Source organism: Strix uralensis, chromosome Z (genome assembly GCF_047716275.1).
Source record: "Strix uralensis isolate ZFMK-TIS-50842 chromosome Z, bStrUra1, whole genome shotgun sequence".
In the NCBI taxonomy this organism is placed as follows: domain Eukaryota; kingdom Metazoa; phylum Chordata; class Aves; order Strigiformes; family Strigidae; genus Strix; species Strix uralensis.
In genome coordinates this window covers 48,504,913-48,526,449 of record NC_134012.1, presented here as the reverse complement: position 1 = coordinate 48,526,449, position 21,537 = coordinate 48,504,913, and the positions used below count along the sequence as shown (strand labels likewise).

Here is a 21,537-nt window from a genome sequence, read left to right as displayed (position 1 = left end):
ACAGTATTTATCACAAGCAGCTCTGAGAGCTGCGCTTTCATTTCCTGGCTAGGATGGGTCACAGCTAGCAGTTTTGGGACCATCACCATGACAATGGTCAGACCCATGCGCTGAACTGGTGCATGGACTGGTGTGTAGCTGGAGAGCTTCGAGGTGTTCCTGGCCCTGGGTGTGTCTGCCCCTGCGCTGCGGGCATCTCCCTATCACCAGGGACAGGCAGTGTTCAGCTGCAGGCTGCCCGGAGGCACCGTTGTTGCAGATGAGCTGGATTTATTTTATCCTGAGGCAGATGCCCAAGGTAGCAGCTGCTGGAGGTGTTGAGCAGGTGGGTCACCCCTCAGGGCACCCCAATACTTGTTAAGGTGCCTTGGCTGAGAGGAGCGAAGGTTGCACTGGTGGGACTGGAGATGGGCGATGCTCTGCAGGGGCAAGCGCATGCCTTCGTCCCCTCCAGTCCTGCTTTGCTCTTCCACGTGGACGGTGCTGAGGTCGCCTTTGGTGTCCCCCATGTGGTCCCAGTAGCAGGCAGAGGGGGGGCTGGGGAGGAGTGACAGCGCTGCTGCTCATCGGTCCCTGCTTGGGGCAGCTCGCCTGGGCAGAGCCTTGTTCTTGCATGTGGTTGCAGGAAGGACAAGTCAGGTGGGATCTCTTGGGGGTTGTGAGGCACAGAGCCTCTAATCCAGAAATGGAAACCAGCCTTAAATGATGAGCTGCAAAGCTAGAGACAAGTACTCATTTGGGAGCACGTCGTTAAAGGCACTGAGTTCCCAGCTGGGAAGGAAGCACCCACATTGCTGTAAAAGATGGGCCTCGTTTGCCCTCGGGAACACTTGCAGATAGGTGTGGTGACAGGCAGGCATGGTTCCAGTGTGTCCTCCATGGGGCATCAGAAGGGTGAACAGAGTTACTGTGAGCACCTGCTGCAATTTGAAACAGGGAATGTAGTCTGAGTCACTGGGAATGTTTGAAAATGTTAAACCGAACACTCTTTACTGACACGTGTTGGTCCAACTATCAACTCAGTCCTGTCAGTAAGATGAGCTGTTGAACTGCTTTGCTGAATCATTTGCCAAATTGGTCCTCAAATGGTTTGCGTTTAGAAGCTGCTGGGCAGGTGATCATGCCGTTGGTAAGTGCCACATCGGTTATAGCCTTGTTTCAGCAGAGCTGCTGCCCTTTTAGCGCGAGGTGCGGTTGGAGCCGTTGTTTCACAGCCAGGGAATACCGGCAGCACAGCAGGAGCTGAACCTTGTCATCGGCATTTGCTGTGTATTGATTAAAAATGACCAAAGCTTCCTTTCCCGGAGCACCAATCGCTGCTGCTTCGGTGCTCCTCAGGGATCAATGGGCTGTTCAGTTGTGAGTCTCTGCCTGGAGTTGCTCAGCGTGTCTTTCCACGCTGCCCCGTGTGTGTGGGGGTGTCCCGTACCGGGCTCCATGGGTGCCCCCGCACGGTGCTGGGCTCTGTCGGGGTTAGGGCACAGCAGACTCCGGGCTTATCCCTGCTCCTGCCGTACGGCACTTGGAGAAAGCCTCGGGCATTGCTGCTTGCTTGTGCTGACCTGCAGCTGCGGGTGGGTGACAGGGGAAATATTCCGGATTAGCACCTGGTAGAGCTGCAGAAGTTCTTGCTTTGGCTCTCTGGGTGGGGGAGGCACAGTCTGCAGCTGTGGGTGCTTTCGGGAGGGCACTGGTGGGTCTGCACTGGCTTGTTGCTGTCCGGATCTGCCCCTTTGTGTCTCAGGTTCACCTTTTCGCACAGTTTGTGTATCTCTTCCTCTCCTGCTGTGCTTTTTACCTCCCTACAAGGCTTTCACCTGTGTCCTCTTCCATTTCTCCTTGCAACCAGTTGCCAGCTGCCTGCGCTGCCGCTATACCAGCGTCATCCCTAGGCAGCCCCATATGCTGACCTGCTCCATCCTGGTTTCGGAGCTGTTGGGTCAGACCCATTACTGAGTTCACACCACCAGTGCCCAGCCGGGGGCCGCATCCTGCTGAGGAGCTGTTCGTGCAGGCTTCCCTCCCTCCCACTGCAGGTCCACAATCAAAGTTATGTTATTTTCCAGGTTCAGCCCTCCAGTACCTAAATTTTTCATCAAACCCCAACCACCAAAGGAGGAGGGAGCCTGGTCCAAGTGCTCGGTGTCTGCAGGGAGCAGCTGCAGGGATGGAGGTGTGGAGGAACCAGCCAAAGCCCTGGGAGCCGCAGGGGATCCTGCCCAAGAGCCAGCAGATGCAGATGACTCCCTGGAAGCAAAGGTAGATTTTCTTGTACACCTACTGCTTGCGTTGCCTCCCCCAGCTTGCCACCAAAAAGCCGTGCTTGTGCCCATCCCCCTTTTTGCTGCCCTGCTGTCATGTGCCCTGAGGGCGGGCTGGGCAGCAGGGCCAGTGGCTGGACACGGGGCTTCTGAGGAGGGAGAAATCGGATAGCTTTGCTTGGAGAAGCCCTCTCAGATCCTACGGACCTATGCTGAGTTTGGGGGTTTTTTGGCTTGTTTTTACACTGTAAAATGAGGCTTTTATCTGCATCATGATGTGAAGGCTTCCAGTTTCCTTCCTGTATCAAGCTGTGCCAAGTACTGTGATCTCCATGTACCACCTTCTCAACCCCAGCTGGAGCCGCCTGTTTTTATGTCTCTGCCTTCACCCGAAACCTGCAGTATTGCAGGGATGGCCACAGAGCTGTCTTTGATAAAATGAGACTTTGCAAAGTCATTGTCTCTTCCTCCTGGCATGGAAAATGGCCTTTGGTCTGCTGACCTTCCTGGTGAACCTCGGTGCTTTGGAACTCGACGTCCATGCTAGTGGGAACTGGCGCCTTGTTCTGCATTGTGTGGGACAGAGGCTGCTCCTGGGGCAGTAAAAAAGGATGCAGGAAAGCATGGGAAGTTCTGAAAGCACTGGCGTTGGCATTAAGTTCAAGGAGAGGGGTTGCATCTGCTCACATCCAAATATCGGTCATTTTAACATTATAACTGCACATTTTTTCTGAATCAGGAGAAATGATACCCTGTAGACGTAAAGAATAGTGTGGCTGAATGTTTTCAGATAGAAGGGTGGAATCATCTTTATTTCCTGCTTTGTTGCCATGTATGCAGAAATAAAGCAAAGAAATTCAAGTAGATATGGCTAAGTAGGATCCAAAAGTGCCTCAAAGGATATGTCTGGATTGCAGCTTCATCTTCCGCTTGTGTCACTGTACCACATAACCTCCCTGGGGAGGTGGGAGACCATAGGCCTAGGAAATATGCGGGTTAGAATCTTTGGGAACAGGCGCTTGGCAAAGCTTTGCTAGGCTTGAAAATGTGAAGATGAGAGAAAGAGCATTGAATCTTCTGATTCTGAGCTTCATCTACCGGGGAGGTGTAGCCTCTGATTAGGTGTAAAGATGTCCCATAAATATTCTTGCAGATTCTGCTGATGTCAAGGCCCCAGCACAAAGCACTTCTTCACGTTACTGAAGAAGCAGGTATTACTACATTTCAAAAGCACTCACAAAGCCCTCGCTTATTAAATTAGGGATCAGAAGCCCAGGGATGAGGTTCCTTTTGAAAGATGGCACCTCTGAGGTCAAACACCAGCTCTCAGCTGCTGCAAGACAGAAGAACACCTCGGCTGCCTTCTTCAGGAAGGTGTTGTTCAAGAGAATGACCTGGTGGAGATCCTCAGCTCTCCAGCACTGATGGCTGCACGAGATGAAACCTAAGCACTCTCTGAAATGGAATAGTTGTGCCAAGTCCTTATTTTCCTGGTTTTGATACTTCTCACTTGCAGCTGTGTTCCTGTTTTTGTCATGAAGAACCTAACCTGTCGAGGCTTGGGGTTCTGGGCACATTCCTTGGGCAGGAGTGAGCAAAGCTGGGCTGGCACAAGGGTGCAAAATGCCCTTGAGGTCTCTGCCAGGACTGAGGGCTGAGTGCACTCAGCTTCCCCATGCAAGCTTGTGCGTAGGAAGTGCAGATGGAGCCCGTGTCTCACCTGTGGGTGGGCTTGGACCCACTCTCAACGGATGGCACGGACATACCCATACTTGATTTGCGCCCAGGTCCCATCTCAGCTGCTCCTGGCTGGATGAGGTGGTGGAGCCTGCAGCAGAGTGGTCTCACCCAGACCAGCCAGCTGCTTACTGCAGCCCATGATGCTTGTTTTCCAGTTGCTGCCATCCACTGCTGCGGAGCTGGAAGGTGCTGTGGAGACTCAGAGCCTGGTGGGGATCAACAGACTGATGCAGTTTGTGGAGGCAGAGCCCGTCACCTTGGGAATGGAGGAGGTAAATGGGAATCCATCTTGTGCCGTGTTTCCAGTGTGGCAAGCAGTTATGTAGCCCCCCTCCCACTGGTGGCCCTCGATGCTGCTCGCAGAGTGGCCTCACGTCCCTCCAAGCCCATCGCACAGCGCTGCTGAAGCAACTGGTCACTGGAGAGGCCACGCAGGACGTGTCGTAGGGTTGACCTGTGCAGCAGCTATGGAGGGCATTATTCATCTTGTTGCTAATCAAGTGGTCAACAGGAAATTTCTGCAGTAGCTTTTGCTGTAGCATCTTGAGAGAGCGCAGCATGCAAATCGGAGAGAGTGAAAAGCATCAGGAGTCAGATGAGCTGGGCTGGAGTCCTCCCTCCCCAGCTCTAAGGGCTTTCACCTCCGAATACTCTGTTTTTCTTAAGGCAGTAAAAGGTGCTTTTAAAGGCAAGTTCTGCAGTGAAGAGAATTTCTTGCTGCCAGGAGACAGCCCAAATTACTTTAATATGTAGTGTACTAATTAATGCGTTAATGAGTGAGTATGGGAGAAAATTTTTCCCGTGGCCCCTCCGCTGGTAAGTGGAATGGATACAGGATGAGATTAGGGTGATTTTGCCTGTGTTTGAGGAAGAGCCCCCTCCAGCCACGCCTGTACTTCGCTCCAAGCCATGGGTGCTCTTCTGCATCAGTTTCCATGCTCGACATCTTGATCTCTCCTCGCCTACTTCCAGGTTTTCGATGTCCTGCCGCTCTACGGTGTGCTGCAGCCAGGTGAGAGCCAGCGGATCATGTTCACCTTCTTTGGCTACACAAATATCATCGCCCATGTCATGGTGCTGTGCAGGGTGGAGGGAGGCCCGACCTATGACATCGTGCTAAGTGGAGAGGCTTCGCTCATCAGCTACCTCCTAGACATCACAGAGATCGACTACAGGCTGCAGGTACCACACGCTTCTCTTGGCCGAGGTCCTTGTCGTGAAACCATCACCGGCGGGTTGCCACCCACCTAGGGCTAGGGCTCTCTCCCCTTCCCAACTACTTTGTTGGCTCTATGGCTTGGAAGTACAACCTTGGAGTGATATGTCCTGCATTCAAGCTGGTTTTTAAAGGCCATCTCCACCCCCCTCCAGCTGGGAATTCCTCCTCCTCAAGGTAACTAACAGCACCTCCTGGGGCAGGCAGGGTCCCAGTGGTGATCTCCAGAGGGACGTGCCCCAAGACATCCATCTGCTGATCCACTCCTAAAGCCTGAGGTCCAAGGAGGTGCTCTCTTTTGATGTTCTTGATTAATCAACAAAATAAACGAGGGAGGAAGTTAACTTGGGCTTCCCAGTCACTGTAGCTGGAGAGAATGTCCTAGAATAATCCCCACTTCTTTTTGGTTAAAAACCCCACAGATATTTCCAGCTGTTGCCCTGTCTCCCATTTTGCTGTCACTGCAGGTGCTTTTTCTTCTGCAATGTCTTGATGCCACCTCCTTTGTTCCAGCTGGGTGTGAGATGACACCATGAGGTGCAGAGAGCTTGTCTCCTCCTTGGTTTCCTTATGACTGATCTCTGTGGTTGGCATTGCCCCTCTGCATGCCGCCATCAGTATCTGTTCCTGTGTAGGGCTAAGGGGTGCCCTGTGGCGGTGGCTTCTCCAGGTTAACCTGGGAGACTCAAGTGCCCGTACCTCCTCTGCCTCTGCTTTTCTCCTGTGTTGAGTTCATTTGCTCGCATCCCAATGAAAGCAGAAGGAGGTTCCCAGTATCAGGCCTGTGCCTTCAGCTTCCCACTCCTCTGTCCTCTCTTCAGCTGTTTAACAAAGTCACCGAAGCAGAGGTCACCCTGCCGAACAGCGGGAAGATGGGATTCACCTACGTGGTGCTAAGGCCCAGTGCAGGCACCGCAGACAGCCCTCTGCCCGGCGTGCCCCTGGTCCTGCCCAGCACAGTGAGTACGGAGGTGGCGCGAGTGATTGACCCTGGCTCTGGGTCAGGCTGCCCAGGAGGGGGTTGTAGGGGAAAAAAACAAAATTAAAAAAAAAGAAAACAACCCACAAAAGCAGACAGGAGAGACAGGGCTGCAAGCAGCTGCTACTGGGAGGCAGGGAGGGTCAAGCAAGCGTGGTCCTCATCGCCCTTCACGGCCTTTGCCGGCGGGTGACCCTGCTGTCACACAGCAGCCACCGGCCGGAGGCACCAGTGCTTCGGTGGCTCTGGGGACCCCAACTGCTGAGTGCTCCAGCTGTGCGGGCACTGGAGCCACACTGTGCCGGCTCTCCTGAGAGTCACCTTTCCCAGGGTGTGTGATTGGACAGGGCTTACTCCTTGTCCCTGCCTGTAGCACACCCTGCCAGTCCCCTGCCAGCACTGAGCGGGACTTAAATGCTCTCACTTGGGCATGAAGCTGCTTTGCCAGAAATTGTAGCAGCCCCTGTACCGGTCCCCCACTCCCCCAGCTTTGCTGCTTCGCAGCAGCTTTGTGGGGCAGTGAGGGGGCCAGACAGGAGCAGGGCTGGAACAGTGAGGAGAGGACTTTGCAGCATCTCACCATCCCAACTTCTCAGTCCTGTGTTGCTGTCTTTGGGCTGGAGCAGCATTCCTGTCTAGTCCCTTTTTGCAGTGGGAAGAAGAAGCCAAAGGCGTTCACATTTCCTCATGCCTGTCTCCTACAAGGGGTGACACACTGATGCCCTCTTCCTGCGAACTTCCAAAGACCCAGCTCTGCTCAGACCCGCGCAATCAGTTGCTGTGACAGCCCCATTGGCACTGGCAGCTTGGCAGGGCTGGCTTTTGCTGCAGCTGTGTTCTGCGCTGCACCAGGGGCTCAGGGGACCAAGTGGCAGGATCTGTCCCGCTCAGCAGCTTCTCCCTGCAGCATGAAGGGGAGTGGGGAGCCAAGGGTCCAGCCCAGTGTACAGAGGGTGAGCCGAGGAAAGCTGCGGCTGTGTCCCGTCACCCCAGGCTATGTTGCTGTCTGCTTGCATTTGCTCTCAGCCTGGCTGGCGGGAGCCTAGCCTGGGGCTCAGGCAGCTTTCTGGAAGCCTGGAGAGGAGGTGCCCTTCCTGGCAACACCTTCCCTAGATCTTGTCCTAGTCTCTGCTCCTGCCTTTCCAGAGATGCATGTTTGCAGGTCACCGTGAGTCTGGATAGGCTCACGCACCCCCGGTGTAACCGCACAGGCAGGAGGTGTTTGGTTGGGATCATTTATAAGGGGTCAGGCCCTTCAACACCAGCCTGGGAACCGCTGATGTGCTGTGGCAGGAGCTGCTGGCCATGCTGAGAGTGTGGGCACTTCCCTTATTTTGCATAGTGGCTGGTAAAAGAGCTTTTATTTCTTCAGCCTGGCTCTTGCTAGCAGAGGGTAAACACCGCTAGGGGCAGAGCTGTGCTCATGCTGAGCAAGGGGCGGTCTGTGGGTCTGTCCTGGGGGAGTGCATCCCTACGAGCCCTCTGAAGGACCTAGTGTAGGAGACTTCAGCTTCTGGGTACAAGAAAGCTAGAAGGCGATGTTGTCTGATACTTTCTTATATATGAGAACCTGCCTTCCCTTCTCGGCGTGTCTGTCATCTGAGCCATCCCTCCACCAAACCCTCTTTGGTTCATTCCCTCCCTCTTCTCCCACACCCTGCAGGGTTAAGTTGGACCTGGCCAGGAGCAAGTCCTGAAAGTCTATTACCTGCCAGGAGTGCCTGGAGCCTTCTGCAGGACTTTCCAGATCCAAGTGGGTCACCTAGAACCAGAAGAAATCTCCCTGAAAGGAGAGGGGACCTTTCCCAGGATCTACTTGGACCTGTCCAGGAACATCAAAGGTGAGCACGGCCTGTCTGCTCGCCAGGAGGATCCCCTGTTTCTCCTCCATGTCAGATGCCCGTAGGGCAGCTCACACCTGCCTCCATGGAGCCTGGAGGTTTCAGGGCTGTCAGACCAACACTCAACCCCCCAGTTGCTTCCTGAGGCTCTGGCAGATGAGCCCGTGTGGGCTTTGCCCCAGGAACCATCCTGCAGAGCTTGCCAGCATGTGTCGGAGTCCTGGGAAGGTGGTGGCTGGACAGAAATGCTCGGGAAAGCTGAGCACACGCTGGCAGGGATTTTGGCAGGGTTGGATTTGCGTCACATTGCAGGGGATGAGATGCTCCTATGTGGGGAGGAAGATGGGTGGGAATGAACATCAGGGTTGGTAGAGGAAAAGCAGCATCTACTTTCCATACATTGCTTGAGGAGGGTGTTTCTGGGAGAGGCCAGAGTCGAGGAAGTGGGGCTTCCCAGCTTAAATGGGAATGGCGCTGTGCCATGCTTCTATTTGTGGATGTTTTCTTCCTTCAGGAAATGAAAAATATGAGAAGGTCCTCAAGGAGGTGATAGAAAAGATGGAAGACAGCCAGAGAGAGGAAGCAGTTGTTCTGGGGGAGGCTGTGGCCGCGGAGCCACCCCCAGATCCCTTGGATGCCATGGTGAGAATGGCTGCTGCCCCATTTGACACGTGCCTCCCTCCCCCGGTGTCATTTGGTCCCCTGCAGCCCGCAGCAGGCTTCCCGGTGCCCTGTTGGCACTTGGGACCTCCCTGCCCATGATCCTGCATCAGGACACCCAACCTGCCCATGATCCTGCATCAGCTCAGCATTGCCCCCAGGGCTGCCCCAGGGAGAGATCCTGAAGACCCTGCTCAAGTGATTGAATTTATGGTACTTTGGGATGGAGATGTAGGTCATCACTGGGGTATTTGCTGCTCACAACCCAAGCCCTGCCAGGTTTACAGAGCTTAATAGCAGCAGCCTGACTGTGCCCTGGGACTGTGCTGCCAGGACTGATCTCTAAGAGACAGCAGCTTTATCGTGGCTCCCTTTACAAGAGAGCTTTTGTCCGAGCTGCTTTGGCACTGGCTGGGGGCAAGCAAAGACTTGGAGCTCTGGAAGGTTCCCGGCTTGTCTGTCTGTTTGTCTGGCCAGATCAGCTTTTATAACAGTGACTGGGCAGGCGAAGATACTGGAGTTCATTGCCCTTGAGATGAGGCCCTGACTAAGAGAGCAGGAGGTGTCACAGACACTGAGCAGCAAGACAGAAGGACCCCATCACCCCTCTCAACACAAGCAGGGGGGAGCCTTGGGAAGGACCGTTGCTAACCAGCCACTGCCTTTCCTTCCCTCAGCTGGACCCTCGGCTGCAGATGCAGATGGAGCAGATGCTGATAGAGGAACACGCCCTGGAGCAGCAGAAAGCTCTCACCTCTGGTCCCCCAGAGGCCACTGCCTTTGACCAGCACGCTCATCAGAGGCTTCTCAAGTTAGTAGGGCCTCTTGTACCCTATCTTCTTGTGCCCCAAGGGTAACACCCATCAGTGCACCCCTGCTCCTGAGAGGTCCTTGTGTCTGCAGAGCTGGGGATAGTGGGGACTTCAGAAAGGGTCTGATCCTGGTAGCTTTGACATGCTCCCTGTGAGCAGCTGAGTGTCCTCACTTCCACAGAGCCACCCTGAGCTTTGGAGGTGCTCAGCTCCCCACAGGCTCTGGGTCCTGCTCTTAGGGCTGAGGGGGTCCAGTGCAGAGCATCAAGCCCTTCCAGAGAGCACCAACACCATCCCTGCTGACCAGCTCTGAAAGAGGCAACTCAAAGCTGGCATCTTTGTTCCAGCTAACAGACCACACTGAGCAAAAAGAGTAGGGAACTGCAGAGGTTGACACACCCTTGACAAACCCTAAATCAGGTGGCTTGGATGCTGGTGGGACTGCAGGACTTACCTCGGTAACTTCCCTCTGCTCCTTCATGAGGAGGCACAGGCATGGTAGGCTCCAGTTCGGGAAGATGCTCTGCAAAACTGATCACGTATGTGCTTTCCCAAGTGTGATTGCTCTGGAAAAGGACCCTGCCGTGAATCTTGTAGGTGTTGATTACTGCATTTGTCGGTGCTGCTTTGGGGACAGATCTGGTTGCAGAGCAGTGAAGATTTCCTGTGCAGGCGAATCTTATGACAAGGTCCTGAAGCCATTTCAGGCTGGGGCTGTACACCAGGCTTAGCAGTTTCATTGAGACCAGTGGAGGTCCACTGGACTTATCTACAGTGGCTTTCTATAGCAGAGGAGCTGTGACCAGTATTCATTTTAAACTAGTTTTATTTTAAGGTCCCACTGGTAGGTGATAAAACCTAGGTCCTATGCTCCTCGTGACTTACCAAAGTCTTACTACCAGGTGGTCAGGCCTTGGGTTTCACGGGCTTGAGTTGAGTTTTTACAGCAGCGAATCCAGAAATATTCACTTTATTTGCATCTTCCATGCTCTTGGAAATGTAGCCAGGCTGTGGTTTAAGGACTGTCCTTACTCCTCCTTTCAGAGTTGAGCTGCCCGAGTACCTCCTGGACTTTGGGTACGTGATTCTCGGTAACACCCCCACGCACGTCGTGAGGATCACCAACACCGGGCAGTTCCCTGTGTCCTTCCACACTGATAGACGGGTCCTGCGTGACGCAGGTAGCCGGTGCTGGAGAGACTTCACGTGGGCTTGAAGGAGCTGTCTCTGACAGATTAGCTTAAGCCACTAGAAATGGGGAGTTTTTTTGAGTGCTTGTGTGTATAACTTTTTCCTCCTTGGGACCCTCTGCCTGGTGCTTTAGAGCCTGAGTTCTCCTGGCCAGCAGTGCTCAGAGACCCAGCCTGCCTGTGCCTGCCCTAACACTTCCCTGCAGGGGCTGGATGGGCTGATCACCTTGGTCACCTCTCAGCATCTTCTGCTCTTGGCTACCATGAGCATCATCTGATGGGCACTCCATGGGCTTGTGTTGCAAACAGATGGACGTTTTGTGGTTTGGAAGTGCTTTGTTTAAAGTTCATAATGCCATAGCACTTCTGTTCAGCCTTTATTGAGAAGACAGCCTGTGAGGCCCTCTGTTGTATCAAAATAGGCTTTCTAAACAGGCCTTGACATAAGGCTGCAGTACCAGCAAACGGTGACTCGCCATGTCTGAAGGGTGATCAGGTGCCTCCTCTAAATTGTTTTTCAGGGAGTACCATGGCATGGGGGAATCTTAGTTGGAAATTCTCCTTTGGAGAGGTCTGTGCATCCTTCCCTGGGGTGCCTAGTGAAGGAATGGTTGGAGCTCCTCAACTGAGATGTTTCCTTTTTACCATGTGGGTCTTGGATTCTGGCTGTGAAAGCCCTTTCTCCTTGTATGGTGACAAGGGAGAAGGAGCGGCAATCTTCTCCACAGGTACAAAGGGGTCCTTCACAGAGCTGCCAGCCAGGACATATGGCCTTAACGTGCTTGTGACACATTCATGTCTATTGTGCATCTCAGCTGCTTTATTTTCATCTGTTCAAGGTTTCAGTGTGGATCTGGACCACGTGAAGCACCTGCTCTGCTGCGAGACCAAGGTGTTTGAAGTGCGCTTCGACCCACAGAGCGCCAACCTGCCACTGGGAGAGGTGGACGTGCTCCTGCCCATCAAGGTACCTACGGCGTGCTTCCTCACCCCGCTGTGCCCGTGCACCTCTCGGGGCAGGTGGAGAGTCGGTGACAGCAACAGATGTCACTGGGGCTCTCAGCTGGACACTCGGTCCTTCCCTAGGTAGCAGGAGGCCCCACGTTCCATGTCCACCTCCATGCCAGCGTGGCTGTGCCATCCCTCTGCGTCTCCAGGGACAGACTGGAGTTCTCCACTCTCCAGTGTGGGCAGTGCCAGGAAGAAACTGTCCAGCTCCACAGTCAGCTCCAGGTCCCCTGTAACTGGGTCATCACTATAAATGAGCCTGTTAAGAAGGTAAAGCACAGACAATGTGTAACATGTAACTTCTCGGTTGGGCTTTCTTTGCCTCTCTTGCCCTTTCTGCCCCTGTGGCTGCGTGAGCACTTGGGCCACAGCTCATCTGAGGAAGCTTTGGAGGGTACAGAGCAAGGCTGGCTCACCTGGACCTGTGCATTAGCTGGTGCTTCACTTCTCTGCCACCTTCCCCCGTTCCTCCTCTTCTGAGGATGGTGCCTCCCCATCTGCCTGCCCTGCCTGTTTTCCCTCCAGTTCTAGGCCACAGGTGGCCTCGGCTGGTTTGGCTGTGGGTGCCCTCAGCACCATGACGGTGTCTCAGAGCACTGGAGGAACCGAGGGTCTGTCCTCGCAGACCAAGGAGACCTCACACAATTGTTTTTTTGTTCTCAGATGGACAGACATTGGCCAGCGAGGATGTGTCGGAAGGTGCCCCAGAAGTTGAAGGCCCAGCCCTGTGTCTTCAAGGCGCTGCCCTCGGCTGGATCCCTCGCTCCAGGACAGCGATGCAACGTGCGAGTCAGGTTGTCACCCACAGAAGAGGTGAGATCAGCAAGTGTCACCCCCAAGAGGTCTGGCAGGGCAGTGTGGTAACGAGAGCCCAGCACAGGGAAGAGGAGACGGCGTCTGCCTCCACAGAGAGCTTTCTGCAAGCACCGTACCCACTGTGCCTCAGTTCCCCCTGCAGCACACTCTTCTGAGAGGGGCTTTGAAATCCCCCTGGGGAGCTTGCTCAGCATCAGGGCACGGTGAGGTGGCTGCCTCTCGGCGCATGGGGGGAAATCTGCCTGTTTGCCCTCGTCTCCCCCTTCCACAGGCCTGTTTAAGGCTGCAACGCCCTGGTGCAGAGCAGCTGGTGCGCTTGCAGGGGATAACCCTGGAAGGGCCAATCTAGGCAAGTCCTGCTGCTGGTACCAGCAGACAAAACAGCCACCAGGCACCTTCCTGGGCACGGCAGGACAGTCGTCTGCAGTGGTGTGCTGCCAGCAGTCCCTGTGGCTCTGGCCCAGCCTGCCTGCACGTTCCCAGGCAGTCTGGGAGTCAGGTGAAATGATGGGGCATTCCCAAAAGCAGTTTGCCTGTGGCCACTGTGACTTGGAAACTGGCAGTGGGTAACAGGATGGACACAAGTGCTTCCGTACCTGGGAACAGTCCCAGGGATGTTTTAATTGCTGTAGAGGTGTAACCATCTTGTGTCTGGCTTTGACCAGAGCCAATCACTGAGCAGAGAAGACGACCCTTATTTCTAGCCAGTGAGAGCTCATCTGCCTCATTCATAGAGCTGATGTTTGCCTGATGCAGCAGTGCCAGGACTGTGTCTGGGCAACATAACCCTGAGGACCTTTCTCATGAGCATCACACTCCCTCGTGACTAGGTGAAAACATCTGACAGTGCATTTTAGATTCGTCTGACACCCAAATATCCAGTTACACTTCACACCAGGATTCATCCCAGTTACTCAGAGCCAGCATGCAGATGCTGTAGCCCCTGCTGGAAGTAAATATCTGTTTTCTATTCCCCTTAGAGGTACTGGTGACACCCCTGCCCTGGGGCAAGAGTTGAATTTGAGGCCCTGTCACCTGGGACTTCATGGAGGAGCTTTTTGTGCTTCTCTCTTTTCAGAAGTCCTATAGAAGTGAGCTGAAGATTAACATTTGCCAGAGCAGCCAGCACCTCCAACTGCAGGTCTTGGGGTGTGGGCTGGAGCCACAGCTGGAGTTCAGCCCCCCAGTGCTTGAGCTGGGACCGTTGCTGCCGTACAGCTGTGGAGCAGAGGGGACGGTGGTGGTGAAGAACCCATGCGAGTTCCCCATCGAGTTTTACTTGCTGGAGTTCGACCAGCAGTACCTTGCTGAGGAGCAGGTGAGAGGGAAGGTCTGGCCCCCATGTGCATGCTCCCGTAGCTTCACAGTGCTCCAGCATTCCTGGGTTCGTGCCAGGGAGATGGAGACAGTCCCCAGGGCAAAGTCTGGTGGCATTTCAGGGTTAGCCAGCTCTGCTGGCAGACTGTGGAGGGGCTTGGATAGTCCGTGTTGTTAGAAACACGTCCTGCATATGGCTTCTCTTCCCTACATGCACAGATCCTGCAGACGCTTAAAGACTACGATTGCCACAACACCTTATTGCTGCCTCTGCGTGCCCCGGGTGAGAAGCTGCCCCCTGAGGTGCTGGAGTACTATCAGGACCAGAAGAGGCTGCAGGATGAGCAGACAAAGTCCAAGACTGGGGAACCAGCAGGCCAGGACAATGGTGAGGGTTTGGCATTGGCTGTCCTGAGTGTGGACACAGCGGGGAGTCCAGCCCGCACGCCCCAAGCTCTACATGAGAAGCCCAGGCTTTTAGCAGCCACCCATTCCCCAGCTTGGTGGAGGAATTCCAGCATGAAGGTCTGTGGCTTGTAACACGCATCCCCTACCAGCCCTGAGTGCAGCCAAAGCAAGCTCATATCTGCCTACCATGGACCGGGGAAATAATCATGTTGTCCTCTTGTGTCCCCTAACCACAAAAAATAGGATTGGATGAGTTCTTCAGCCAGCAGGGCCAGGTCTAATATCACCAGCTATCTTATATTTGTTCCTTCCCAGCACCAAAAGCACAAACTCAAAATCCCCCCGAGGGCAGAGACAGCCTGGACAGACTTCTCCTTGGGAAACTTTCCATCTTTTGCACGTGGCCGTGCAAAGTGGCAAATGTCAAAGAACAGATTGCCTGGCCACGTCCACCCTCTTCTTCCCTCCCTGTGGCCTTCCTCCTCAGCAAACTTTGAAGATGTCCAGTCTCTGTCAGATCAAGGAAGAAAGTCCTCTGCTGGGATCATTCACACTGTCTCATCCCAGAGCTCATTCATTTTCCCCTCCATGTTTGATGAAAGCCAGTCCAACAAGTGGACTCTAAATCTGAATGCGGAGGAGGAGGAAGGTGTTGAGAAAAGACAGGGGATGGGTAATGTTGCAGGCAGGGCAGGGACAAGTGAGAGGCCAGAGAGGTTCTCCCCAGTTTTGCCAAATGAGCACCTTTTCCCCCAGGAGCTGCTGGGATCAGGATGATGCTGTTCCCTTTCCTAGGCAGGGCAGCGCGCTCTCTGTCCTGCGTGACACTGCAAGCGAGATGGCTTTTGGTGACCCCCTAAGGGCAAAGGTGGGAGCTCTTTGCAAATGCTGTTATGGTGAATTCAGAGCCCAGCTACATCTCCTGGTATAATATTCCTAAAGCATCCAGCTTTTGGATAATGGTTTGATCCACAAATGGAGCCTCTCCCTTGGGACGGTGTAAAATGCCTGGTTCTGTCTGTCCCCCCTTTACTCAGCAGGACCTGGGACCAAACTCCCATGAGGACCATGTTGACAGGGCACGGGAGATTTGGCCCAGTCCTTTTAGGTATTGCCAAATGCTTGCTCTTTCCTCTTTCTGCCACCCCATTTCCTATACTCTGAACAGGCACCTTGACCACCATCTAGGGCAGACCCTGATCTGCACAAGCCTAAAGGAGGGGCATGGTAAGACCTCGGTGTGGTGTTGGTTTCAGCAGAGTCTTCTCTCCCAGGATCTGAGGGGATGGGGAGGATGATCAGGATCATAGGTAGGCAGGAGGCTGACTTTTCTATCTGGTTCTGCACAGCAGAGCATCGGCAGAGCATCACCAGCAGCAAGGCAGCCGCGGGAGAACTGACTGACAGCCCTGTCTATAGGGCCATCGCCCGCCACTTTGGCATCGATATCTCTGCAGAGGGGCACACGCGAGGGATCGTCGTCATCATCCATGGGGCACCCCTGACAGGTAGGTGAGCCGCAGCCCGTGTCTGCAAGGAGTGGGGAAGCAGGAGAGACACATCCTGGTGGGTTGTGGTGCTTGGTTGACCAGTTGAAGCGAAGCGAGGTAAGCCACAGCTCTGCTGGTACATGAAATGGTCCCAGGCCTTCACCAGCTGGGGCAAGTGCTGTGGCTCACCCTGTGTCCACACAGCTAGGCTATCGTTCCCCCACACAGGGTGACCACATCACCATTGCTTCGTGGGAGCACAGTGCCTAGTGCCCATGTTGCCTCATGGGAGCAGTCCCTCGCCCACGCTGACCCCCAGACCGTGCCCAGACGCTGCCTGAGGCAGCGCTGGCCAGCACAGGCTGGTGAACGCTCTGAGTGGTGGCGGGACAGGGCTCGAAACAATGTTCTGGCCCAGGGTTGAGGTCACCACGAGGGACAAAGTGCTCAGCTGGATGTGAGGTGGAGGTGATCCTCCTGGCTCTAGAGGAGAATGCTTCTAGCCATGCTCAACTACCTCCGTCATGGTCTCCCCTAAAGGGGCACTTGATTTCCGACTGTCCTTGAAACTTTGAAATCCTGTCTGGGGACTTTCTAGAGCCTGTCCTGAAAATGCTTCACATGCAAGTGTCACCGAGCACTCTTCCTCTCTCTCAAGGAAAGACAGCAGCAGCGGTTGCCCTGTCCAAATATTATGGCGCTGCCTGCTTGTCCATCGACACCGTGGTGAGAGAAACCATCTCGGACAGGAGCAGCTCAGCAGGGCTGTGCGCCCGGGAGCTGTGCATCGGGGCTGCCATCGAGCAGAGCTGCAAGGAGGCAGAGGGTGCCGGTAAGGAGAAACGCTGGACCTAGAGCAGGGCTTCAGAAACCCACCATGACCATCCACTTCTGCTTGCTCCAGAGAGGAAGTCTGACAGCCCTTGGGTCTCCTAGGGAACATGGGTGCAGCATGTAGAAATGCAAAGCCATTTCATAAAGCATCTCGTGTTATTAAAAAAAATAATCTCTGTTTTAAGGGCTCAGACAGGGGCACTTTTACTGCCTCTGGGCTTCTCAGCACATACTCCTTTTCCTAGGAGTGGTGAAGCACACCTGTATTTTTCTCAGGGGTTTTTTATATTTCCTCAAAGCTGAATCCAGCTGGCTCCTCGTGGCCATCAGGCAGAACTGCTGCCCACTTTAACAACAAAGAAGCCCTCTGAAGCTGCTCATTAAGCACTAGACAACTGACTTTGAGTGTGGCTTCAGAAACATGAGAGGAAGGGAAGAATAACCTCCCAGACTTTCAGATGAGACATGCTGCAGATGAGCTCTTTTCTCCAGAGGTTTTCCTATACACACTGTCAGGTCACACAGCTCGTGCATGTGGTGCTGTTCTCCACCTGAGACCAGAGACTTTTAGAAAATCTGGTTGGGCAGTTGGTGCCCCGCGCTCTGCAGGGTGAGGCCAGACCCTGGTTCTGGTGGGGGAAGTTTTGCATTGCTCTGCTTTGAACCTGGTTGGGTTGGGAGCTGGTGGAAGGAAGAAGGGTCTGGGCCTCAGGTGGGGTTATCCCATGCGGAGGATTTAGCTCCAGTGGAGATGGGGGATGCAACTGGGACAGGGCTGCATGTTACCATCTCCATGTGAGAATGCAGGATGGGTGCAAGGTACACAAATGATGCTCCTGGAGGGTGGAGCCTTGGCTTGATCCATAGGGGAGCTAGTGTGCAGTGTCACCTGAGTGCACATTTGTGAGGAGGGACGCGGAGCTGTGCCTTAAAAACTCTCTGGCTTTAAAATCCAGTATCAGATGGTGTGCTTTACCATGCTAATAAGAGAAGCAGGGCAGGAGCTGCTTCTGGAGATCGGTGCTGCTAGTGCCCAGCAGGCTGGGGAACAATGGCCGTGTCCCTGCCAGGGCGCAGGGCTGTGCCCGTTGGGGTGGAAGGTGCCTGCTTGCTCCCCACTGAGCGTCTGTCCACTCCACAGGTCACAATGCAGATGCGTCCCTCAGCCTGCAGTTCGGCACCAGGGCCAAGCGCAGCCTAGACATGAGACGGTCCAGCTCTGTGGACAAACTCAGCCTGCGGTCCGTCAGGTCCTGAGGCCAGGTGAGTGCTGCGGCGGGCAAGAAGAAGACAGATGGCCCCACACCCCAATCCCAGAAACAGCATCTGATGGATCTGACAGGCTCCCAGGTGAAGCACGATCTGCACTGGTTAATGCCTGGGACCTTTCTGTTGCCTCTGAGAAGTGAAGGGGCCGCTTCCAGTGGAGGCTCTGTGTCACCCAGAGCCTGGTGCGGGGGTCTATAGTGCAGAGAGCCAGCTGGGCAGGCTGGGCGTGGCTCGGGGTGGGAATGAAACCCTGTGCTCTGGCAGAAAAACTCTACGGCATCTTAACAGATTGTTGGCAAAGTGCAGTCCTGGCTAACGTGACTGCAGCAGTGGGCAAAGCTGCCGGGTGCTGCGCTGGGGGCTTGCGAGCTTGGGTCTCTGCTGGCCACGGATGCACCCTCCAGCATGGTCCCCTGGAGCTGCTGGCCTGCAGTTTTGTTCTAGTCTCCTGCTAGTGAGAAACCCCAGCTCCAAGCCCAGCAGTTGGAATTGTTTGGGGGTTTCCAAAGTGGTTGATTTTTCTTGTGGTGTTCAACATTACAGGGCTCATCAAGTTCTCACCTCTCTCCCCTTCCCTGCGTTCCTGCGCAGCGATGGCTGAGCATCAGTGGCAGCACATCAGGAGAGCTGGGCTTTAGGAGCTGCGTGCTGCCCGAGGACCTGCTGGTGGCCATCCTCTCTGAAAGGCTGCAGGTACGTGGGGTGGGGGCAAATGATACGTTCTTGCTACAGAGAGACAGGCAGCGAGGTACAGTTCAGAGAGGAGGAGGGCTGTGCCTGCTCTTGGAGGAGTCCTGGGCTGCGTGCAGGGATCCGCGGGTGAAGCTGCAGATGCCATAAGTTGGCAGAGCGTGGGGAAAGATCAGAGCTTGTCTGAGCTGCTGCACTTGGAACTGTGATGGCTGGTGATCTTTGACATCAGGCTTTAGTGACTAGCTGAGAGCCCAATGCGTGCAACAGCTGACTTTCTCTTCCTTTTCGACTTTATCTGCAGCTGAGTGACTGCTACCAGGGAGTGGTGTTTGATGGCCTGGAGACCCCCTTTGCACGCGACACGGCGTCTGCTCTCCTCTGCCTGCTCAAAGCTGTCAGAAATCGGCCTTACATCTATTTTGTGAACCTGTTCCAGGATTATGCTTCTTTGAAAGCCAGGGAGATGGCCGCAAAAGAGCAGGAAGGTGAGACTCTTCGTCTCCGTAACTCTGAAATCTTCTCTCTCAAGCCCTCAGCCTTACCCGTGTGTATCTGGGTTACCAGCAGAACTTGTAAGAGATGTTTTTATTAATCCTTCCACCTTCTGCCTCGGTGTAGCCAGCACTCAGCTCACAGCTGCTTAAAATTCAACAATGCTGAGGCTGACCTCAGTCTCTAACATTAAAGCCTGGGCACAAGTGCAAGCTGTTGTGGCTCAATAACTAATCACTGGCCAGCTGTCCACAGTGCTGGTGCATGTGAGCCAGGCAAGGCATGGGAACTCACTGGCCAGCGATAGTTTGGGGGCTTATCTGAATTCTGAAGCAGGGATGTGAGCTCGCCAGTATCTCCTGGCAGGATGATAGGCTGGGTCAGGACAGAGTTGTGAATCCTGGCAGCTCACCCAGAGCAGCAAGCTCTGCTTGCAGGCACTGATGGTTTCTCCTTGGTCTGTGCTGAAGGACAGGAGTGGGAGGAAGCTGCCAGGAGGGAGAAAGCACGTCTCTGGGAAATGGAAGAGGATGAGTATGATGCCCTCACCGAGGAGGAGAAAATTCAGTTTGATAACAGTATACTGCAAGTCCAGCGTGAGAGGAAGAAAAGGTCTGTAAGCCTTCAATGGGTGCCTCCCCAGGATAGTGTCCCCAAAGGGTTTCCCTGCTCCGGAGACCTTGGTTGTGCTCAGAGGGGTTACCAAGGCCAAAAGCGTTAATTGCCAGCAGCACAAGGATTGCCAGTTCCACCTCCCTGGTTCCCAGCAGAGGAGGGACCTTCCTCCGGTGAGATGAGAACATCTTCTCTCCGTTTTAGTGGTGAGCCCTTTGGCTTTGACACTGGCTGCAGGGAGCTGGGCTCTGTGCTTCCCTTGCCACAGTGCTTACAAGTGTCTCTTAAGTTAATTATGTTCGTTCTCATCTTCATCGCCCTTCTTCTCCAAACCAGAGGGGTTGTGGTGTGGGTTGGTGTGAGGCGCAGCTGTGCTGGCTTGGTTTGGATCCCGGTCCTGCTGTAGGTGAGGGAGGCCCTTGCACTGCTGAGCTCCCAGGGTTTTCCTTACTGAGTGACACCAGCCACAAAAGCTGGTGTCTCTTAGGCTCACCTTCAGCTGCAGCAGCAGGTGAGCCTGGGAGAAGCTCTGATCCAGCAAAGCAGCCCTGTTCAAGAGGATACACAGGATAAGCTTAAGCCCCTATTAACCTGTGGTGGTTTGACCTTGGCTAAATGCCAGGTTCCCACCAAGTCGCTCTATCACTTCCCCCCCTTCCCCTTTTTTCTCAACAGGGCAAAGAGGGGAAAGAAAATAACCAACCCTTGTGGGTAAAACAAAAGCAGTTTTAATATAAGCAAAGCAAAGCAAAGGTCCGCGCGCGGAAACAAAAAAAAAAAAGAAAAAACCAACAGATTTATTCACTACTTCCCATTAACAGGCGATGTCGGGCCTTCTCAGGAAGCAGGGCTCCAATACGCGTAGTGGTTGCCTCGGAGGACCAAGGGTGACCCACCCCCTTCCTCCTTTCTCCCAGCTTTATGACTGAGCAGACTGAGCAGACGTCATATGGTCTGGAATATCCCTTTGGTCAGTTCGGGTCAGCTGTCCTGGTTGTGTCCCCTCCCAAGATCTTGCCCACCCCGTCCCACTGCGGGGGGGGGGGCGGAAATGTCAGAAAGAGCCTTGGTGCTGTGTAAGCACTACTCAGCAGTAGCCACAACACCAGTGTGCTATCAACACCCTGCCAGCTCCCAACATGAAACACAGCACCATGAGGGCTGCTACAGGGGAACCAATCCTGGCTCAGCCAGACCCGGTACATAACCCCTGCCTGAAACTTGGGGAGAGACTTGCTTAAAGCGAGCCTGTGTTTCAGCACTTCTTTCAACCCCAGCTGAAGTTTGTTTCCCTGGGAGGAGATCACTAGGGCTGCTTCAAACTGTGATTTCCAGGACAGGCAGCACAAGTTTCCCATGGTCCCAGCTGGGCTCCAGCAGGAAACCTGGTTGTTTGGAGCCTGTTTTGCAGGAGGGCAGTTACTGCAGCCTTTGCTTTCTGATTGATATGGCTAGTCTCGCTAAGGAGCAGGCTGTGCCCAGGGAGAAGGGCTAGATAAGCCAAGTATTGGTGCAGGGATAAGCAGGTGTTAGTGATTTGTGAGCTGGTTTAGTGATTTGTGAGCTGGATATTGAGAGCTTCAGGCTCCAGTGTGGAGCAATGGTGGATCAGTCTTTGGCAGCATGCTGGAGGTGTCCAGGTGGACCTTATTGGAGAAGTAGTGCAATTTAGACCTTGTGACAGCAAAGCCTAGATTTGGCTGGCCCTGGAGGTTCCCTCCCACTTCCCTCACTTTGGATGTCCCAGCCTCCCCAGGTTGAGGGAAGTCCACAGAGCTGGTCTAACAGTTGTGCCTGGCCTTAGGGTCAGTGAATGAAGTGTGGGACCAGCTAGGATTGCAGCGAGCCCCGATTTCTGGCGGTGACTCTCGGGGATGTTTTCTGTTTGTCTTGCTG

At 54.2% G+C, this 21,537-nt stretch overlaps 1 pseudogene; it reads left to right on the top strand.

Moving 5' to 3' along the window:
* LOC141938255 (hydrocephalus-inducing protein homolog) overlaps positions 1 to 21,537 on the top strand; it is a 56,418-nt pseudogene that overhangs the window by 34,454 nt on the left and 427 nt on the right.